Below are 8,042 nucleotides of genomic sequence, written 5' to 3'. Positions count from 1 at the left end.
AAGTTTGATAAACTTCCGACCACTTATAGCGATCTCCTTCCGAAACTAGTAGAAGCCAAACTTCTAGCTCATGTTCCACCAAGGAAGATCGACCCACCTTACCCCGATTGGTACAAGCCACAAGACAAATGTTTATACCATTCGGGGGCACCAGGGCATTCAACAGAGAGATGCCTAGCTCTCAAATACAAGGTCCAAAACCTTATTGATGCTGGGTGGGTCACCTTCGATTCGACAGCGCCCGACGTGAGCAAGAATCCTCTACCAAAGCAGGAGTAGAGAATGGCAAGCCACAATAGGGCCCCTTCATATTTTTCTTTTCTTTTAAGGGACTCATGATCAGTACCCGAGATCATGAGAACCTTTTCATGTAAATAAGGGTTTTACAGTTTTTTAAAATATCAATAAAGAGGCATTTTTCACATTACTCTCTTTTTTGTTCTTTTCTCTCTTTCCTCATTAACATTAATAATTCTAAACCTAAACAGAACCAATAAAATAATTATGTCTGTAATTGTTCGCTCTGACCGGGATCCGAAGGTGAAAGGGTTGAGTTGGACAGTGATGAGGAAACCATTTCTCTGGATCTGCAAAGATTGCTAGATCAAGAAGCTCGTCAAGAGAAATTGGAGACTATAAATTTGGGGCATGGCCGAAAGATAAAAGAGGTCAACATTAGGACCCATACCAGTGATGAAATAAGAACACATGTTTCCGCTATGATTATAATAAAATCATTCTTCATTGCTTCTTTTCTTGCTTATAATAAAATTCTAAACCACATTATTTTTAACCCTGTTTGAATAAACATGAATGAGGTTAAAATCATCTTAATGATAATAAACCCACATCATTTTTATGTGGAGGTGTGTGCGACAACTTGGAGCACCTTCCCTTGGCCTCGACAAGTGCCATCATGGGTAAAAAGAAATCTTTCAAAATAAAAGAAGCTCGGCAGGAAACCCAAAAAGGGGACTGCGCAAAAATAAGAGCAAAAGACCCGCTAGGAATCCCACGAAAGGGTGACCTAGGCAAAAGTTAGGGTTACAATAATAAACAAAAACAAAGGTCCGCTAAAACGCCACAAAAGGGTGTTTTAGGCAAAAATAAGGACAATCAAAAAACAAAAGAAATCCATGATGGTACCATGAACCAAATTCAAAAAGAAAGGTTCAAGGGAAGCTATCCAAGTTGTCGAATCACAACACGATTTTTTAACTTCATAAGTGTTTAATCAAACAAGCCTAAACACATAAGCCTACCTTGGCCATCCATTCTTACAAAAACTATTTTGAAAAATAAATCCCCTCTAAAACACAAACTTCAGAATAAAAAATATTTTTCCCTTCTTTTCTCTCTTGTCCCAAAAGATTTTAGAATAATCTAGTGGAAGCATGGAGAAATAAATCATCACTGATAATGGATCTAATCTGAACAACAAAATGGTGGAAGAACTGTGCCAAGAGTTCAAGATCCAACACCGCAACTCTTCCCCATATCGGCCAAAGATGAATGGGGCAGTCGAGGCAACCAAAAAGAACATCAAGAAAATAGTGCAAAAGATGGTTGTCTCATTTAAAGACTGACACAAGATATTACCCTTTGCTCTTCATGGTCATAGGACTTCAGGAGGCAGTTCTACCCATCGAAGTCGAGATATTCTATCTAAGGGTAATCATGGAAACAAAACTTTCCGAGGCAGAATGGGTTCAAAGCCAATATGACCAGTTGAACCCTATCAAAAAGAAACGGCTGAACGCCATATGCCATGGTCAAGCCTATCAGAGGAAGATCAAAAAGGCTTTTGACAAGAAAGTCCACCCTCGAGTCTACCATGAGGGAGAGTTGGTAATGAAGAAATTACTACCAACTCAAAAAAGGCAAAATTGGAAAGTGTGCCCCAAATCACGGAGGACCATACGTGGTAAAACGAACTTTCTCAGGAGGAGCATTGATCCTCACAAACATGGATGGAGAAGAACTTCGATACCTAGTCAACACTGACGTGGTAAAGAAGTACTATGCTTGAAGACGTTGCTTGCATAGGCCCGCTAGGACGAAAACCCAAAAAGGGCGTCCTAGGCAAAAGTTAGGGCAAAATAAAAAGCCTGCCAGTACAAGGGTACTAGGCAAAACAAAGGCAAATTTACCCCGTTAGGATACGTCCTAAGCAAAAGTTAGGGGCAAAAGAATAAGATATAAAAACAAAGCAAGCAACGATCACTTGAACCGAAAACCGAAAGGCGATTCAAGTGATTATCTTCTAGAAGCAAGCATCTTGCAGCATCTACACTCCTGGCTCAGGCCGAAGCAATTAGGGGAACGTAAAGAGCAACAATTACAGATATAATTGTTAAGCCCAATGTATATAGCCTACCTTGGCCAGCCATTCTTCAGAAATTTCCTTCTGTATATCTTTCTGTAAAAACACTTGTGAATATCAATAAAAATATCCATTTGTTTCTTTTCTTTCTTGACCATGTGATTATGCCTCTGAATTGGTTTTTCATAAAAATTGTACGAAATTCCATTAATAATCGGTCAATAAAAGAAAATTGGAGGGGTTCCTGTAAAATCCATAATCTCCTGCATAAAGGCTCACAAAAATACTCCCTCGCGTCAATGACAGAAAGTCCTCCAAGAAGAAGAGGATAGGGAGAGCCACTCACTTTTCTAAATAAATGAACAAAAATAAAAAATTGTATTGCATTTGTGCATCACACACACATTAGTTGCACATTCAAAGACCTTATCATGAGGCAACCGCATAAAATAGAAAAATAGAAAATTGCTTGTGTATGACAGCAGCAAACAAAATGCAAAGATTCAGAAAATCAACAGCGTCATACAGAATAACTGAGCCTGGAGAGGCTTGCCGAAAGAATACTCTCAGAATAACTGAGCCTGGAGAGGCTTGCCGAAACAATACTCCCACAGAATAACTGAGCCTAGAGAGGCTTGCCGAAAGAATACTCTCAAAATAATTGAGCCTGGAGAGGCTCGCCGAAATAATACTCTCTCATAATAACTGAGACATTTCTGTACAGAAAAAGCCAAAAAACAACAGAAAAGGCAAAAATACAGAAAAAGCCAAAAAATGACAAAAAAGGCAAAAACACAGAAAAAGCCAAAATCGAAAAAAGGGCAAAATACAGAAAATCCAACAAATCATACAGAATAACTGAGCCTGGAGAGGCTTACCGAAAAATACTCGTACAGAATAAATTGAGCCTGGAGAGGCTCGCCGAAATAATACTCCCGCAAAATAACTGAGCCTGGAGAGGCTCGCAGAAATAATACTCCCCAGAGGGAACCTCAGCTCAAGCTCACGGAAAAATCCCCAGCGAGAGCTATCAAAGCAAAATCGACGCAATCCCCAATGGAAGTGCGATCATCCAAACAGTATATACAAGTCAAAGGACTTAACACTTCCTCAGTGGAAGATAGCTCTCCGACTCAAAGCGCTGAGCGAGGCTAAGCCTGTATAGGCTTCCTAAAAATACTCTGGGGTACGTAAGATCCCCAAATCCCCAGTCGCCTACTCAAGAGGCATTCCTACAAAAAGCAAAAGATCAAAAATTTCAATAAATATTCCCCAAGCGGAATGCGGCACTCAGCCAAACACTGAACATCAAGATAATTCGCCTACTTAGAGGCACTTCTTCAAAAAGAGAAAATCGAAAAGATCAATAATAATTCCCCAAGTGGAATCTGGCTCTTAGCCAAACATCAAGCGTCAAGATGATACGCCTAACAGAAGAGGCTAATCAAAATGAATGACAAAATCCCCCAGCGGACAATAGCCTACACAGAGGCGACAAAAATCAGAAAACCCAAAAGAGATACCCGAATAAGGATAACCGGGATACTCCACCAACGTCCAAAGGACGTCAGCCAATCATAAGGCACTGTTCATCTCAGAAAGAGCATCTTCGTGTCTACACCCCAAGGAAACAGAAATTCCTCAATGGGCGCCAACTACTCAATGGAAAGTTGGGACACAAGAACCTATGAGTAACTGCACATCCCCTAGACGGATCCCTGCGTTATCCAGCCCTCAGCGGCACAAAATCAGAAAAACAAACCGTCGAAGCAGCATTGTGGACTGTGGAGACAAACTATACTCAACTACCTCATCTTTGAGAGGCAAAGTCTGGAGAGACGATACTCAAACGAGGTCTGGAGAGACAATACTCAAACAAGGTCTGGAGAGACGGTACTCAAACAAAGTCTGGAGAGACAGTACTCAAACAAAGTCTGGAGAGACAGTACTCGAAGTCTGGAGAGACAGTACTCAGAGTCTGGAGAGACGATACTCAAATAAAGTCTGGAGAGACAATACTCAAACAAAGTCTGGAGAGACAGTACTCAGAGTCTGGAGAGACGATACTCAAATAAAGTCTGGAGAGACAATACTCAAACAAAGTCTGGAGAGACAGTACTCAAGGTCTGGAGAGACAATACTCAAGGTCTGGAGAGACAATACTCAGCCATCAGCGTCGTCAGAGGCACGTTGGTGTTAAAATCAGCTACCGAGGATGTCAGAAGCGCCGAGGTATGCACCCACCTGGAGAGGCTACTCAACATTTTTCCACCGGAAGGCGCTACAAGTCAGAAGGTCGGCACAATACCCGGACAATTGGGTCAACTCCTTTACTTGTCAGCCGATACACCAAAAGGCCGTCCGACTAAGTAAAGGGGGGGGCAGCTGTAGACCCCTAAAATTGTCCGGGTCGGAAATAAAGCTTGAAGACTCTCGAAGACTGAAGGATAATCAGCCAGAAGGACTCCTGGAAAGCCCTAGGAGGGTTCTCTGTAGGTCTAGAGGTCTTAGAATAGCTAAAAATAAGGAAGTGGAGGGAAAAAGCCCAATACGGCCGTACTGAACTTAATACGGCCGTATTGAAGCTTCAATACGGCCGTACTGAAGTCAGTACGACCGTATTGACACTTCAATACGACCGCTGCGAACTCAATACGGGCGTATTGAAATTTCTGACTTTCAATACGACCGTATTGAACTCCAATACGACCGTATTGAAGTTCAAAAATTTCAATACGGCCGTATTGGCCCTGTAGGCCGTATTGCGCCTATTCCCTATAAATATGACGTCATTTGGACGTCCAACCACACTTTTACACACAGTTTTGACTCCCTCCTTGAGTATTCTGGGGTTTTTGAGCAGTGTTCTGCCCTAGAAATCTCTCTGGGAGTCGATCCGACGAAGTTCTTGAGCCCCGAGTCATTTTGCTTGAGGATCGAACCTAGTCGAGGGGAAATCTCTTTGATTCCCTTAGTTAAAATTTTGTTCTAGGAGAGCGAGGAGCGGGCTTGTAGAGCGAGGGAACGCCAAAACGCTTCCCAATTCATTTTTATAAAAGCACGCTTCAAGAGGTTTCCCTTCAATCCTTCCTTTTACTGCTTTCTGTGTGAATATTTAAACTGTCATCATGTAGATAGTCAATTTATAATTGCTTAGAATAAATAGGGGTAATTTAGTAATTTTATACTGTTCTGTTAAAAATAATCTGTCATAGGGAACCCGAAAGGGGCGCTGTGGGGTGCTAACACCTTCCCCACGCGTAACCGACTCCCTTACCCAACTCTGGTTGTAGTGGCCAAAGTTGATTTTTAAATCAATTGCCTTATCCCTTTTTCCAATGTTTTGAGTAAAACATTGGTGGCGACTCCACGAACCCTCCTTTTATGAAAACCACTAATCCATGGAGGGTCCCGCTTGGGATTAATATGGATTAGTGAGCCTTTTAATAAAATTGCTCGTTTGACGAGGTCTCAGTTTGAGAATAAGTCATTCTAGCAATCCACATTTTTCAAACAAATAAACGAGTCCAACCATCCTTCGCGAATGCCGAAAGCCCGTTTCGGGCCGGTGGCGACAGTCGGTAGCTTGAGTATTAGTCGTCGCCTCTCCAGGCTCGTGCATACCTCGATGTTTCTGACAACCTCGGTAGCTGCATACCTCCGTGTTTCTGACGACGGGGAAGCTGAGTATTAGTCGTCGCCTCTCCAGGCTCGTGCATACCTTGGTGTTTCTGACATCCTCGGTAGCGTGAGTTTGCCCTCTCTAGGGTCTGCATGCCTCCGTGTTTCTGACGACTTTGGCAGCCGCATACCTCCGTGTTTCTGACGACGTCGGTAGCTTGAGTATTAGTCGTCGCCTCTCCAGGCTCGTGCATACCTCGGTGTTTCTGACAACCTCGGTAGCTGCATACCTCCGTGTTTTTGACGACGGGGTAGCTGAGTATTAGTCGTCGCCTCTCCAGGCTCGTGCATACCTCGGTGTTTCTGACAACCTCGGTAGCGTGAGTTTGCCCTCTCCAGGGTCTGCATGCCTCCGTGTTTCTGACGACGTTGGCAGCCGCATACCTCCGTGTTTCTGACGACGTCGATAGCTTGAGTATTAGTCGTCGCCTCTCCAGGCTCGTGCATACCTCGGTGTTTCTGACAACCTCGGTAGCTGCATACCTCCCTGTTTCTGACGACGGGGTAGCTAAGTATTAGTCGTCGCCTCTCCAGGCTCGGGCATACCTCGGTGTTTCTGACAACCTCGGTAGCTGCATACCTCCGTGTTTCTGACGACGGGGTAGCTGAGTATTAGTCGTCGCCTCTCCAGGCTCGTTGCATACCTCGGTGTTTCTGACAACCTCGGTAGCGTGAGTTTGCTCTCTCCAGGGTCTGCATGCCTCCGTGTTTCTGACGACGTTGGCAGCTGCATACCTCCGTGTTTCTGACGACGTCGGTAGCTTGAGTATTAGTCGTCGCCTCTCCAGGCTCGTGCATACCTCGGTGTTTCTGACAACCTCGGTAGCTGCATATCTCCGTGTTTCTGACGACGGGGTAGATGAGTATTAATCGTCGCCTCTCCAGGCTCGTGCATACCTCGGTGTTTCTGACAACCTCGGTAGCTGCATACCTCCGTGTTTCTGACGACGGGGTAGCTGAGTATTAGTCGTCGCCTCTCCAGGCTCGTTGCATACCTCGGTGTTTCTGACAACCTCGGTAGCGTGAGTTTGCCCTCTCCAGGGTCTGCATGCCTCCGTGTTTCTGACGACGTTGGCAGCTTGAGTTTGCCCTCTCCAGGGTCTGCGGTTTGCCCTCCCCAGGGTTGCATACCTCCGTGCTTCTGGTCACTTTGGTAGCGTGAGTTTGCCCTCCCCAGGGATTTGTGATGATTTTGTCTCCACAGTCCACGATGTTGCTTCGACGGTTGTTTTTGATTTTGGTGCCGCTGAGGGCTGGATAACGCAGGGATCCATCTAGGGGATGTGCAGTTACTCATAGGTTCTTGTGTCCCAACTTTCCATTGCGTAGTTGGTGCCCACTGGGGAAATTCTGATTCCTTGGGGATGCAGACACAAAGATGCTCTTTCTGAGGTGAGCGGTGCCTTATGATTGGCTGACGTCCTTTCAACGTTGGTGGAGTATCCCGGTTATCGTTATTCGGGTGACTCTTTTGATTTTCTAGTTTTGTTGCCTCTGCGTAGGCTGTTATCCGCTGGGGGATTCTGTCGTATTGATCTTGATTGGCCTTTTCTGTTAGGCAGATTATCTTGACGTTTGGTGTTTATCTGAATACCGAATTCCGCTTGGGGAATGGGTATTAATCTTTTTTGGATTTTCTCTTTTTGAAGGAGTGCCTCTGAGTAGGCGAATGGGAATTGAGGATCTTGTGTATCCCAGAGTATTATTTAGAAAGCCTCTGCAGGCTTAGCTTCACTCGTCGCTTGAGTTGGAAAGCCATCTTCCACTGAGGAAGTCTAAGTCTTTTGACTCGGATACTTTGTTTGGATAATCGCGCTTCCGTTGGGGAATCTTGTTGATCTTGCTCTGATAGCTTTCACTGGGAATTCGGCCCAAGAGTGCAAGCTGAGATGTCTCTGGGGAGTATTATCTCGGCAAGCCTCTCCAGGCTCAGTTAATCCATACGATTGTTGGATTTTCTTAATTTTTGCCTTTTTTGTCGATTTCGGCTTTTTCTGTTGGCTGCTGTCATACACAAGCAATTTTTCCTATTTTTCTA

This window comes from Cajanus cajan, chromosome 3 (assembly GCF_000230855.2).
Source record: "Cajanus cajan strain Asha chromosome 3, NIPB_CcT2T_4, whole genome shotgun sequence".
Taxonomy (NCBI): Eukaryota; Viridiplantae; Streptophyta; class Magnoliopsida; order Fabales; family Fabaceae; genus Cajanus; species Cajanus cajan.
This window is presented reverse-complemented; position numbering follows the sequence as displayed.